This window comes from Budorcas taxicolor, chromosome 17 (assembly GCF_023091745.1).
Source record: "Budorcas taxicolor isolate Tak-1 chromosome 17, Takin1.1, whole genome shotgun sequence".
Lineage (NCBI taxonomy): Eukaryota > Metazoa > Chordata > Mammalia > Artiodactyla > Bovidae > Budorcas > Budorcas taxicolor.
Window position 1 is genome coordinate 68,331,137 of NC_068926.1, and position 14,633 is coordinate 68,345,769.

At 47.8% G+C, this 14,633-nt stretch overlaps 1 protein-coding gene across 2 annotated transcripts in view; it reads left to right on the plus strand.

Moving 5' to 3' along the window:
* The window catches only part of ZNRF3 (zinc and ring finger 3), a 141,857-nt gene that overhangs the window by 61,625 nt on the left and 65,599 nt on the right, over nt 1–14,633 (plus strand). The window lies entirely within an intron of this gene.

Consider the following 14,633-nt stretch of genomic DNA (forward strand, 5'->3'; position numbering starts at 1 on the left):
TCTATGTGTGTGTGTGTGTGTCTGCATCTGTGCGCGTCTGTGTGTGTGTGTGTGTCTGTGTGTCTGTGCGCGTCTGTGTGTGTGTGCCTGTGTCTGTGTGTGTCTGTGTGTGTCTGTGTCTGTGTGTGTGTCTCTGTGTGTGTCTGTGCGTGTCTGTGTGTGTCTGTGTCTGTGTGTGTGTCTGTGTGTGTGTGTGTCTGTGTCTGTGTGTCTGTGTCTGTGTGTCTGTGTGTCTCTGTGTGTGTGTGTGTCTGTGTGTCTCTGTGTGTGTCTGTGTGTGTCTGTGTGTGTCTGTGTGTGTCTGTGTCTGTCTGTCTGTGTGTGTGTCTGTCTGTGTCTGTGTGTGTCTGTGTGTGTGTGTGTCTGTGTGTCTGTGCACGTCTGTGTGTGTGTGTGTGTGTGTCTGTCTGTGTCTGTGTCTGTGTGTGTGTCTGTGTGTGTGTGTCTGTGTGTGTCTGTGTCTGTGTGTCTGTGTGTGTGTCTCTGTGTCTGTGTGTGTCTGTGTGTCTCTGTGTGTGTGTGTCTGTGTGTGTGTGTGTCTGTGTCTCTGTGTGTCTGTCTGTGCGAGTCTGTGTGTGTGTGTGTCTGTGTGTGTCTGTGTCTCTGTGTCTGTGTGTGTCTGTGTGTGTCTGTGTCTGTGTGTGTCTGTGTGTGTCTGTGTCTCTGTGTGTGTCTGTCTGTGTGTCTGTGTGTGTGTCTGTGTGTGTCTGTGCGCGTCTGTGTGCGTCTGTGTGTGTCTGTGTCTGTGTGTGTGTCTGTGTCTCTGTGTGTGTCTGTGTCTCTGTGTGTGTCTGTGCGTGTCTGTGCGTGTGTGTGTGTCTGTGTGTCTGTGTCTGTGCGCGTCTGTGTGTGTCTGTGTCTGTGTGTGTGTGTGTCTGTGTGTCTGTGTGTGTATGTGTGTGTGTGTGTCTGTGTCTGTCTGTGTGTGGGTGTGTTTGTGTCTGTCTGTGTGTGGGTGTGTTTGTGTGTGTGTCTGTGTGTGTGTGTATCTTGTGTGTGTGTGTGTGTGTGTATGTGTGTGCGGCTCTGCTGTGTCTTCCCTGCTGTGCGGGTGCTCCCTGGCTGCAGGGCTCAGCAGGTGCTGTGTTTCGCTGCAGTGCGCAGGCATTTCGTCGGGTGGCTTCTCTTGTTGCGGAGCACGGGCTCTGGCAGATGCGGCGCGTGGGTTTAATTGCTCTGCAGCGTTTGGGATCTTCCCTGACCCGGGACTGAACCCACGTCCCCTGTATCGGCAGGCAGATTCTCAACCACTAGACCACCAGGGAAGTCTGACAGGGACTGTATTTTTAAAAGACCTGTTTTGGGCAACTTTCTTAGGAATTACAAGCTGCCTGTGGGTCTGCCTTGCTGCTCCCTTCTGAAATCAGGGTGTTTTCAGTTCCAGATGTGGAGTCTCCATTGTTGTTCAGACTTTTAGATCTCTGGGCCTGTTTCAACAAAATACCATGGACGGGGCAGCTTATAAGGAGCAGAAATTTATTTCTCACTTTTCTGGAGACTGCAATTCTGAGATCTGGGTGCCAGCATAGTTGGTAAGGGACCTCTCCTGGGCTTCAGACTTCTCACTGCATCCTCACATGGCAGAAGAGGCCAGAGAGTTCCGTGGAGCCTTGTTCACAAGACACTGATGCCATACCTGACGTTGGCACCCCCTAGAGGCCCCACCCACTTAATACCATCACCTTTGGGGGCTAAGACTGCAACAGAGGAATTCTGCGGGGACACAAGCATTCAGACCACAGCAGTGCCCCTCGCCTGCCAGGCTCTTGTGGGCTCCAGCCCCTTCATGGCTCAGTTGTATCCAACTCTTTGTGACCCCAAGGACTGTAGCCTGCCAGGCTTCTCTATCCGTGGAATCCTCCAGGCAAGAATACTGGAGTGGGTTGCCATCTCCTTCTCTAGACGATCTTCCTGATCCAGAGATTAAACCCGGGTCTCCTGCATTCAGGCAGATTCTTTACCATCTGAGCCCCCAGGGAAGCCCCTGGTACTCTTAGGTGCTCATTACTTTACCTTTCTTACAGCTCAGTGAATTAGATGGGGCAGGTGGTTAAATCCTATGTATTGTTGAGAAATTGAGGTCCAGAAAGAAAAAAATGATTTTTTTGCCCGAGACTACCCAGGGAGATCACTGGCAGCCTGAGCGCTGCCTTTTGCTCCCGTTTCCTGTGTCACCTGACCTCCCACTGGTCTCTGACCCCAGAACACCTTTGCTGCTGGTTTCCTGTGGCGTTTTGTGTTATTCTGCACTGCATGGTGCTGCCCAAACAAAATCTCTTAACCGCAGCACTTCCCCTGTAAGCCTGCGGCATCCAACTCATTTCTTTATCTTCTAGATTTGAGCCAATCCTAACTTTTAAGATAATTTGAGGAGGACAGGGTAAAGAGTATCTCTAGACGTTTTTTTCCTGCTCTCTTGAGATCATAGGGAAATATTAAATTTCAGAGTCTAAAGTTAACATGACAGTCACTAGCCAGGTGTGGCTCCTTAAATTTGAATTCGTTAAGATTAAGTAAAATGTAAAGTGCAGCTCCCAGTTTCCACGGCCTCATGCGACTCATGGCTCCCGCAGTGTCCGTGCAGAAACAGAGCGTCCCCATCACCGCGGAAGGCACTGCCAGACGGCCCTGGCCTAAAGCCGCAGCCTCCTCTGAGGGACTTCCGTGACCTCTGACCTTACACAGAAGGCTCAGGATGCAGAGGGTGTGATGTAGTTGTGTCACTGACACATGTTCAGGCCACCTTCGAACAGTCTCTGGTTCAGCTCCCTAAAGACACAAGCGGTCGCTCGTTTTTCCCAGAGAGGGACGACCTCTGTCTCTAGTCATTGTACTGAAATGTTACCAGTGCTCCTCCAGTCCGGCAGCCTCCCACAACAGAATCCAGAACCAGCATCCGTCGGCCTTGGATCCAGCCAGCCGCAGATGGAAAGTGTTCGGTAGGGGAGTAAAATTCCAGAAAGTCCCCAAAGGCAGACACTGGATTTGCCTCATGCCGGTGACTTTTTAGCATTTACATTGTGTTTACAACTGTTGGCATTGTGTTGAATAGTATAAGTAATCTAGAAATGATACAAAGTGAACAGAGGATGAGTGTATGTGCTGTGCTCACTCACTTCAGTCGTGTCTGACTCTTTGTACCCCTTTGGACTGCAGCCCTCCAGGCTCCTCTGTCCACGAGATTTCCCAGGCAAGAATACTGGTGTGGGTTCCCATGCTCTCCTCCAGACGATCTTCCCGACCTAGCGATCACACCCATGTCTCTTTCATCTCCGGCATGGGCAGGCGGGTTCTTTACCACTAGTGCCGCCAGTGTAGATGATATGCAAATAGGCACCATTTTGTATAAGGGACTTGAGCGTCCTTGGATTTTGGTATGCAGGAGAATAGCGGGTGGGGGGTAGCATTCTGGAACCAGTTGCCGTGGATACTGATGGACGACTGTATTCTCTTCTGCCCCGTGTTTACACGTGGTCACACTACATGTGCTGTTACTGGTGCGTAATGACACAGTTGTGTGTGCATGGACGAACGCATACGTGTGAAGGCATAGCCTGTGTTGGGAGAGGTGTGGTGGGGTGAACGAGCTGCCACATTGCTGCCCCCCTACCCTTAAGAATTTCAGTGTTACCGGTCTCTGACTGGAATTTGGTTTGTGCATTGTTTGGGTTTGCAAGAATAAAAGCCTGAATGCAGAGTTACAGGTAAGGGACTGCTCTTAGTTCCTGGGCGTCAGATGTAAAGTTATTCTATGCACACTGGCTGGTAGCGGGAATGTCCTTTCGGAAGAGCGAAGCAGAGAGGGCTCGTGTGGCTCAGGGTGTACACTGCCTCTGATGGGATGGTGAGACACCCAAAGGCCCCCGCTCTCGGCTTTAGGCTCTATTCCACCAAGATTAGGGTTTACAAAGCCCGAAGCGCCAAATCCACACTCGTGATCTAAAAAAAGACACCCAAAGGGCCCCGCTCTCGGCTTCAGGCTCTGTTCCACCAAGATTAGGGTTTACAAAGCCCAAAGTGCCAAATCCACACTCGTGATCTAAAAAAGACATCGTTTCGTATTGGTTTTCCTGGTCCGGTTCTAAGCTAGAGCTGAATCAGAGAAGGAAAGTTTTCTTCCCCTTCTCCCAGGTCATCACATGTTTATGAATGAACAGCCTATTTACATAACTGAGTGTCAGCACTGAGAGGCTCGTGACGTTTGGTTGGGGTGGAGAGCTCCATGGTGGAGTTGCTGACTCTTTTTAGAATGTTGTCTTTGTTTTTTGCCCTGAATTCAGCAATTTCCTTAAAAACAAACAAGCAAACAAACTTTTAATTAAAGTATTTATATACCATAAAGTAACCATTTAAAGGTAAAATGTAGGAAGTTTTGATAGATGGTAGACATTGTGAAACCAACACCACAACCAATGTTTTCATTACCCCTGAAAATTTCTTGTCCCTTGGCCGCCCATCCCTTCCTCTGGCCCAGCCCCAGAGAATCCCTGGTCTGCTTTCTGTCACTACAGATAAGCTTCTATTTTCTAGAATTTTGCATTAATGGAAACAAGCATGGTGTGCCCTTTCTCGGGGGAGGGGAGGAAGGCTGGGTTGCTTTTTTCGGTGTGTTGATTTTGAAGTTCATCTGTCTTGTAGCATGCATCCGTGTTTTGTAGCTCTTTATGGCTGGGTAATATTCCATTGTGTGGATATACCAGATCTTATTTATTCATTTACTTTGTTGATGGACACTGGGTTGTTTCCACTTTCTGGCTTTTGCAAGCAAAGCTGCTATGACTATTTGAGTACAAGATTTGTGTGAACAAATGTTTTTATTTCTCTTGTGTAAATACCCAGGAGTAGAATGGCTGGGTCACCTGGTAGGTCTGTGTCTCACTTTATAAGAAGCTGCCAAACTGCTTTTCCACAGTGACTGTGCCACTTTGCCTTCCGGAAAGCAGTGCATGAGAGTTCCCATTGCTCTACATCATCACCATCCCTTCATGTTATCAGTCTTTTCATTTCAGCCCTTCTGCTGGGTGTGTAGCAGCGTATCTTGTGTTGATGTTACATTTCTCTGATGGCTACCGATGCTGAGCATCTTTTCGTGCGCTTATTTGACACCCTTGTCTCTTCCTTTGTGGAGTCTTTATTCAAATCCTCTCCCCGTTTTTAATTGGATTGTTTGTGTTTCTATTATGGAGTTTTAAGAGTTCTTTATATATTCCGGATAATAGTCCTCAGTCTTCTTTTGAGTCTTACAGTCATTTTTGTACCTTTGTAGTAAGACAAGGCCCAGCTTTCATTTTAGTGTTCAGAACTGAACTTCCAAAACAAACCTGTTCCGTCATTCTTTTTCATCTCAGGCAATCGTGTTTCTATCCTTGGGGCCCTTCTTGACTACTGTCTCTCTCCCCCACCCACGTCCAATCCATCGACGATTTCTGCTGCTCTACCTTCAAATTATATTCAGAACCCAACTGCTTTCACCACGTCTGCCCTGTTCTCGCCCACCGTCATTTCTCCTCTGGGTTCTCAGAGGAGCCTCCTAGCTGGTGTCCCTTCATCTACGCTCCCACTTGCTGCCACTCTCCCCACCCATCTTTCCCCAAAGGTGGCAGCCAGAGCAACCCTGTCCAAACCCAAGCCCAGCCTCTTGCTGCTCTGCTGAGAATTTCCCATCGCCCTCGCTCACTCTGTTCTTCAGACACTGCAGACCTGCCTCAGGCTTCTTGCACTTGCAGTCGTTCCCTCTTTTCTGGGATAATTTTCTTCCTCCAGGCATGACTCTCACCCTTACCTCCTTGAAGTCTTTGTTTAAATATTCACCTTCTGGTCAGTGTTTGTTTAATTTGGAGTCGCTTTCCTCCCCCCTCCCCCGCCCCGCCCCTAGTTCCAAACACCAAATATAAAAAGAAAATTAAAGATGCAGTTATGCTCAAAAACAAGACAGACATATCTGAAAAACATACAACCAAATAAAAAGCATGAGACTTTTTATGCTGAAGCCACAGCCCCACTCCACTGGGAGTCTGGAAGTAGGCTGTGTAGCTGGGAGCCCTGCTCTGCTGGGGCAGAGGGAACTAAAAGTAGCCCATGAGCCAGACTCACTGCTGAAAACAAGGTCTGGGCTGGCCGCTCTGGCTGTGGAAGGAAGCTAAAAACATCCAAGACAATTACTACTCAGGGTGAAGTCTAGGGCACCGGGAAGAAGCAGACTCAAGCCTGCGGCCCACTCGTGGGCCAGCATCACCTGGAGGCGTGACTGAAGTTTGCCTGCCTGACTGTGTGCTAGGGGTCCTGACCTGTCAGCAGGAGGGGGATCCTGGGAGAAGTGACCACAAAACTGTGGGAGAGGGGTGGTGCAGAAGAGACCCACTCCCACCTTGCTCCACTCCACCTCCTGCTGACTAACTCTGACCCTGTGGACTTGCAAACCAAAGTTCCAGAACATCTGAAGTACTAAAGATAGCCAGCACTGAGAGATTAATTTGTTCAGGGTTACACATGAAAATAGAGCAGTCCAATACTGGCTGTAAAATGCATGTTTAGAATTATCAGAGACGGAAGAAATCACAGCTATAAGCAAACAGGAAACACAATAGGCAGAAAGGAAGTATTAATAGGTAGGTATGAAAAAAGAGGTGCAAATGCCAGGAATGAAAAAGGAGAACGAAATTTAAATCTTAATGGATGAAGCCCCATACTGGACAAACATACAGATAGGATTAGTGAATTGGAAAATACACAGAATGCCGAAGAGGAGGAGTGAAAATGTTTCGATAGAGTAGTTGGGTCACATGTAGGGAAGACCTGAGCCTCAGCCAGATCTGATAGATGCCCTTGAGGCAGAGAGACAGACCAGTGGCCGACAAGCACTATTCAGAGACAAAGCCTGAGAATTTTCCAGAGGCAAAACAAGATACAGGTTTTCAGCATGAAACACACCCAGTGCTTTGCTTTAACCAGGTGAATTAAAATAAACCCACAAGTCCACACCTGGACATGCTGCAGTACAATAGCCCAATGTAGGCATAAAGCAACAATCTCCCAAACTACCAAAAGAGAGAAGACTGCTAACCTATGAAGGAGTGGCAGTTTTTGTTTGTTTGATTGGTTTTTGTTTTAAAAACTACGTTTTTATTTTACTTTATTTATTTATTTGGCTGCGCAGTGTGGCATATGGGATATTAGTTCCTCAAGCCAAGCAGGGATCGAACTCACGTCCCCTGATTGGAAGCTTGGAATCTTAACCACTGGCCCTCCAGGGAAATCCAGTCCCAGGAGTGGCAGTTTTAAGGTGGTGCTTTTTCTGCAGACATTCTACTCCATCTCAAGCCTTGATCCTAAGTGCTAACGCAGGAGGTTACTGCTTAAGTCCTTAGGCAGCCAAAGATTTTGTCTCGCTGAGCGTTAAGGGGACCTGCATCTGAGTAGCCACCTTGTTTTTGTTCAGTCGCTCAGTCGTGTCCGACTCTTTGGGACCCCGTGGACTGCAGCCCACCAGGCTTCCCTGTCGTTCACCATCTCCCGGAGCTTACTCAAACTCATGTCCATTGAGTCGGTGATGCCATCCAACCATCTCGTCCTCTGTCATCCCCTTCTTCTCCTGCTTTCAATCTTTTCCAGCATCAGGGTCTTTTTCAGTGACTCAGCTCCTCACGTCAGGTGGCCAAAGTATTGGAGTTTCAGCTTCAGCATCAGTCCTTGCAATGAATATTCAGGACTGATTTCCTTTAGAATGGACTGATTTGATCTCCCTGCAGTCCCAGGGACTCTCAAGTATCTTCTCCAACACCACAGTTCGAAAGCATCAATTCTTCAGCGCTCAGCCTTGTTTATGGTCCAACTCTCATATCCATACATGACAACTGGAAAAAAAGCTATAGCTTTGACTAGATGGACATTTGTTGGCAAAGTAACATCTCTGCTTTTTAATACGCTGTCTAGTTTGTCACAGCTTTTCTTCCAAGGAGCAAGCATCTTTTAATTTCATGGCTGGCTGCAATCACCGTCTGCAGGCCGCCCCCTGCTACCCACCACATCCGAAGATGTACGAGCCAGGGTGTTTCTTGCCATGTTTTATAGACGCAGAATCTCGAAGACCTGAGGGGCTGAATGACAATGACCTGTTCAAGGCCACGGCTGAGGAGAGCGAGGTGAGGCTGCTGCCCGGAGTCTGTGCTCTGTCCACCTCTCCTCAGGGTGGGAAGTCAGATAAACAGGCTTTCCGGGTGATCTGGAGTTGTTTGGTGCTAGAACCAAGCCAGGTTCTCTCAATGGGCTCTATCATGGTGGGTGGTCTTTCTCGCCAGCGCTGAGAGTGGTCCTCCAGCTTCTGGCTCTGGGTCAGCTGCATCCTGGGGAAGGTGATGGGAAGACGGGCTGGTTCTCCTCCTGTGCTAACACACAGGCTGAAGTCCTGCTGCGTTCCTGCTTCTTTGGCCACCTCCCAATTTAAAAAATGACTTGTTTCTTTATTAACATGTTTCTGGACCTAGCTGGTACATTTATGATTTGCTATTGTGTGTTACTTTTTTCTTCAGGTTAGAAAAATTGGTATAGATTGGTAGTTGTCTTCCTGCCTAGGTATTTTTTGGTACCGGTTGAATTTCAGAGGTTTAATTTATTTTTACATTTCCCCCCGTCGTTTAGACAAGGACAGCTTTGCAGAGGTAGGAATTAGGTTTTTGCCAGTCAGAACATTGGGAAAAGTATCTGAAAGTAGACAGGAGACATACTAGGAAGATTACTGATTTATGGAGTGAGTCGACTGTGCTTGATATGGGGGTGCGGTGAGTAGATTTATGTAACAAAGTCATCCAGTTTATGCTTTCTTTTTTTTTTTTTTCAATTGGCGTATAATTGTTGGTTTCTACTGTACAGTGAAATGAATCAGCTATATATGTATACATATATCCCCTCCCTCTTGGACCTCCCTCCAACCTCACCCACTTACACTTTCTCAAGAAATAAAGGGATTGAGATGTAAAACAGTATATTGGATAATGTGGCCCCCATCATGAATTTGGCATTTTTATTTCCGTGGCTGCTTCTGTCTTAAATGGGTCTGGTGTTCAGCTGGATGATTGCATATTCCCAGATTTGGAACTTTGGTTTGTGGAGGCAGAGGGTCATGAAGCCTTCTTCACTGGGGATCCTATTTGCTTCTCCGCCGCCACCCCTTAGAGTGGATGATGCCTCACTTCTAGAGTCCCTTGTCATCCACACCCCTGTCGACCCTCTCCTTTCTCTGTTTGTTTAAATTCAAGGTCAACCAAATAATTAAGACAGTATCAGGATAGGAACCATTCTTAGCACTTGGGTTGGAGAAAATATGTTCATTTTCTTTTCAGCACCAAGAAGGTAATATGAATGGGGTTGTATTTTCTGTCTACTGTGGCAGGGGAGTAAAGGCTACCTGGGTTTAAATCTCAGCTCTACCACTGACTTGGGTGTGACCTTGAACGAATCACTGAACCCCTCTGTCTCGATTTCCTTATCTAAAAAACAGGAATACTAAGAATACCTAACTCAAGGTTGTTAGGATCAAGTGAATTATTACCTGGAAAACTGGAAAACCAGTGCCTAGAACACAGCAAGCCCATGATAAGTGTTGGCAGCTGTTATAATCCACCACTCTGGAAGTTTAACGTGTGTTATCTCTGATCTTCACAACAAACTAATAATGTTAGTTCACCCAGCTGAATAAAGACCCTTGAAGATAGAGACCCACATACAGACTTTTGCATCGGTTTTACACACACACAACGTGGCTTTGCCTTTGCTTTGAAATACTGGTCTCCTGGGTTTGGTAGCCTTGAAGTTAAACCCTGCAAAAACCGGTCCATGAGTCCGATACCCAGGAAGAGAGTCCTTGAAGACTCCAGGAGCTTGTCCCCACGCCCCTCCCCAGCCTGGCGGTCACTTCCCTCAGGTCCTAAATGTTGAGGGGTAAGGGTGGTAACATGAAGCAAGGGATCTCAAAACCCCCAAATGCAGGGGCCCTTTATTTAATTATTTGTCGGTTTTATTTATTTTTGGCTATGCTGGGTCTTCTTTACTGCACTCGGGCTTCCTCTGGCTGCAGCGAGCGGGGGCTACTCTTTGTCGTGGTGCACGGGCTTCTCAGTGAGGTGGCTTCTCTCGTTGCCGAGCACAGGCTCTAGGTACGCCAGCTCCGTAGTTGTGGCCCACGGGCTTAGCTGCTCCACTGGCACGTGGACTCTTCCCAGAGCGGGGATCGAACCTGTGTCTCCTGCATTGGCAGGTGGATTCTTTTCCACTGAGCCACTAGGGAGATCCTAGAGGGCCTTTTAAACCATCTGTCTCTGGCATCAAATGCTGGGCGCGCTGTGTGTGAAGGTTCAAGGTGCCCTGTTGTTGAAGAGCAGGGTTTAAGGCCTGGCGTTAACAAGGCTGGCCAGGCAGTGCTGACCCAGCCTGGGTTGTGATCTCCATGGTGCACTCTTAGAGTGAGAACTTTAATAGCAGATGTAATAAAGCTTAGGTGTCATAATGAGGTGAGGAAAGGGCAGAGGGCTGTCCTAGCTTGTGCTAATAATGCCTGAGACCTAGTGGTGTCTGCAGGGGGCCTGGAGCAGAGCTCAGACATCATCTCATTAATCCTCCCCAAACCCCTGTGGGGTGAGCAGGGGGCAGGTGTTCCTCTCGCTCTCGGGAGCGAACGGAGCCCTTATGCCACTCGCCCAGGGTTGTCCAGGGTGGGAAAGCGCAGCGTATAATTTATTGCCTTTATTGTTGTGGTCTGCTCTCCTCCCTATCCTCCCGCCCCTGTTATTAACAGACTAACACAGAACAGTTTTAATCAGGCGGTTTTCATCCAGTGTCCCTTTCTGAAGGCTCTAGTCTGGAAACTCACCAGTGCAATTCCAGAGAGGCAGGACGGGATGGGGTGAACCCGGGGCCTGTGCGTGGAGCTAGTGAGTCCTTGAGGGCCCCGAGGCACCCTTCCCCTCCCTGCAGGCTCTTGCCCCCCGCCCACACCCCCCACCCCTGTTCTGGATCCACCCCTGGGGTCCTGCTTTCCTGTGACAAGTTTCTCGCTTGGGTCCGTGGTCTTGGGCATGGCGAACGGGGGTGGTTGTACTTCCGCCCCACTCTCCTGTTGTCCCTCTTCCTAGAGACCCCACCCTCTTAGACTCTGTGCCTCAATACACACCCCTCACCCGCAGCCCCGAGATCCTCATTTACCGAGTGCTCAGGAGATGCAGGCCCTGTCCCTACTTCACACCCGAGGAAATGGACCTCCAGGACTGCATTCTCTTCAACACGCCATACAATTGCTCTTAATTAGAGTCCTGCCCTATTTTTTTTCTCTTTTAACTTTCCCTTTATTTGCATAGCTCTTTCATAACAGCTTTGTCGAGATATAATTTACACACCATACAGTGCACTGTTTAAAGTATAGGGTTCAGTGGTTTTTAGCATATTCGCAGAGCTGTGGAGTGTCACCACAACCCATATTAGAACATTCAAATCATATCAAAAAAGAAACCTTGTACCTTTTAGGTCCTACTTCCCCAGCCTCTCATTCCTCAACCCTCCAGCCTTACGCAGCCACAAATCTCTTTTCTGTATTTATAGAATTCCCTGTGCCGGACTTTCGTATGAATAGAGCAATATAAGATGTGGACTCTTGTGACTGGTTTCTGTTGACTCAGCTTAATGTTTTCAAGGTTCCCCCGTGTTGTAGCATGTATCAGGATTCTGTTCCTTTGTATAGCCAAATGATGTGCCCTTGTGTGAATGTGCCATGCTTTGTTTACCCATTCACCTACTGATGGGCATTTGGGTTGTTTGCACCTTTTTGGTGGAATAACGAATAATGTTACCATAAACTTTCAGGTGCAAGTGTTTGTGTGGATATATGTTTTCATATCTGCTGGTTATATAGCTAGGAGTGGAATTGCCAGGTCAGATGGGAACTCTCTTTGTTTGCAAAATTATTGTGCTGTCTCCGCAGTTCCCAGAGCAGTGAATGGAGGTTCTAATTTTTCCACCTGGTAGGCAACACTTGTTATTTTCTTTCTGAGTACAGGTGTCTTAGAGGGTATGGGGGCTTCCCTAGTGGCTCAGACAGTAAAGAATCCACCTGTAATGCAGGATACCGGGGTTTGATCCATGGGTTGGGAAGATCCGCTGGAGGAGGGAACGGCTCCCCACTCCAGTATTCTTGCCTGGAGAGTCCCCATGGACAGAGGAGCCTGGTGGGCTACAGTCCATGGGGTGGCAAAGAGTCAGACGGGACCGAGTGGCTAAGCACAGCACAGCACCAAGGGTATGAAGTGGTAGCTCGTTGTGGTTTTGATTTGCATTTCCTTGATGGCTAATGACGTTGAGCAACTTTTCATGTGCTTATTTGCATTTGCTTTTTCTTTTTTTTTTTTTGGAGAAATGTCTATTTCGATCCCTTGCCCATTATTTAATTAGATAATTTGTCCTTTTGTTGCTGAGTGGTAAGGATTTCCCCACATTTTAGTCCATTATCAGATACATGACGGGTCTGCATTTTCTTCCATCCTCTGGGTCGTCTCTGCACACTCTGGAGGGTGTCCTTTCCATTTGTCACTAGTCCAGCTGATCTGTTTTTTCCTCTGGTTGCTTGTGCTTCTGGTATCAGGTGTGTTGCCCCACTGGCCACCTGCCGGGACACGGGCCCACTGCAGGTCTAACCTCAGGAATAGATGCACGTAGTCAGGATCAGCACCTCCCTCAGACGGGAAGCAAGCTCTGAGGTTGCATGGCTCTTCCCAGGCGGCCAGAAGTTAAGCGGCGGTGCCGGGAGCCACCCTGGCCAGCGGCTCACAGCCACATCCAACACGTCAGGGCAGCGCCACGGGGTCAGCGGAAAGGACAGGCTCTGCCCCCAGGCTGGACACCAGAGTGCCCGCTCCCAACATGGTGCTGAGTCCCTCCGCGTCCAGAATGGTCACTTGGCAACTGTTGGCTCATTCCTCTTACTTTCTACATTTTACTAATTAAGGAGACATTCTGATTGAAAATGAATTAGAATCATGACTGGGAGGTAATGTAATGAATCTACCTCCCCAAGGCCAGACTTTCTTTGCATTCAGAAAATGACTCAAAGTTACAGCAAGCCTGCATTCTCTCACTGGGTATTCCTTGTAAGAAACTCCTCAAATCTCAGGAGTTGTCTTTATTTTATAAGGAACCCCTGACTTGCCCTTTATTGTCATATTTGGGGTGAAGAAGTGTATTTTCTGGGGCTTTCTAGGTGGCGATAGTGGTAAAGAACCCACCTGCCAATGCAGGAGACATAAGAGATGGGGCTCTGATCCCTGAGTCGAGAAGTTCCCCTGGAGGAGAGCAGGGCAACCCACTCCAGTATTCTTGCTTGGAGAATCCCATGGACAGAGGAGCCTGGCAGGCTACAGTCCACAAAGGGGTCGCAAAGAGTCAGACACGACTGAGCAACTTAGCGTGCACACAGTGTATTTTCTAGGTGAAAGAATTTTTAGCTTTATTTTTGTTTCAGGTGTTTTTGTCCATCTGTCTTGTGTGTTTCAGAGGAAGAAAGTCAAATCGCTGTGTAACTTGGTAAAGTGTTTCTGTGATCAGGTGGCCCGGCGAGCAAGTTCGTCATGTCAGAATGGCTGGAGCTGAGCTGCTGTCATCATTGGTTAGGATAGTGTTCATGGTTGATTCCTCACTGGGTGCTGGTGTATAATAATTTCCTCCTGTGTTTTCTTTGCTGAGCCCTTGCACGCAGCCTGTGCTGTTTGACCAGCACTTGTTCCCAGTGCCAGGCTGCATGTGGGGTCTTAGCTCCTGGACCAGGGATCAAACCCACACCCTCTGCATTGGCAAGCGAAGTCTTACCATTGGACCACCAGGGAAGTCCCAACAGTAGGTCTTAATTACCTTCTCTTGTGCAGTGTCCAGCACCGGGTCAGCGCTCAGCAAACATTGGTTTGGGTGAATACTAAAATCCACGACAGGGAAGCTTCCAGCTACTGTTACACCCTAAACCCGTCAACTTTTAAAATTCATTGTCTCCTTGCATTCTTTGCCCATCTGCAGATGGTATTTTTGAATAGGTGTTGCCTTATGAATACACTTTTCTTACGATTTCATACATGGTGCTTTTTATACCCTGTTATCTTCATCATTATCTTCCTAGGGTTGTACAATATCCCATAAATTAGGTACATTGTTTTGTTTGATTATATACTCTTGGGGAAATCTTTTTTCTTTCTACATTTTCATAGTTTGGAGGGGGACTGCTTGAAGATTTTATCATGTAAAGTTGTTACTGTTCAGTCACTAAGTCATGTCTGACCCTTTGTGACCCCATAAACTGCAGCACACCAGGCTTCCTTGTCCTTCACTATCTCTCAGAGTTTGCTCAAATTGTGTCCATTGAGTCAGTGATGCCATCCAACCGTCTCATCCTCTGCTGCCCTCTTCTCCTCTTGCCCAGCATCAAGGTCTTTTCCAGTGAGTTGCCTCTTTGCATCAGGTGACCAAACTATTGGAGCTTCAGCTTCAGCATCAGTCCTTCCAGTGAATATTCAGGGTTGATTTCCTTTAGGATTGTGTTTCTTCTTTTGTTTATTTAGTTTGTTTTTGACTTATTTGTTTTAGATTAATTCCTCAGGATCTTCTCT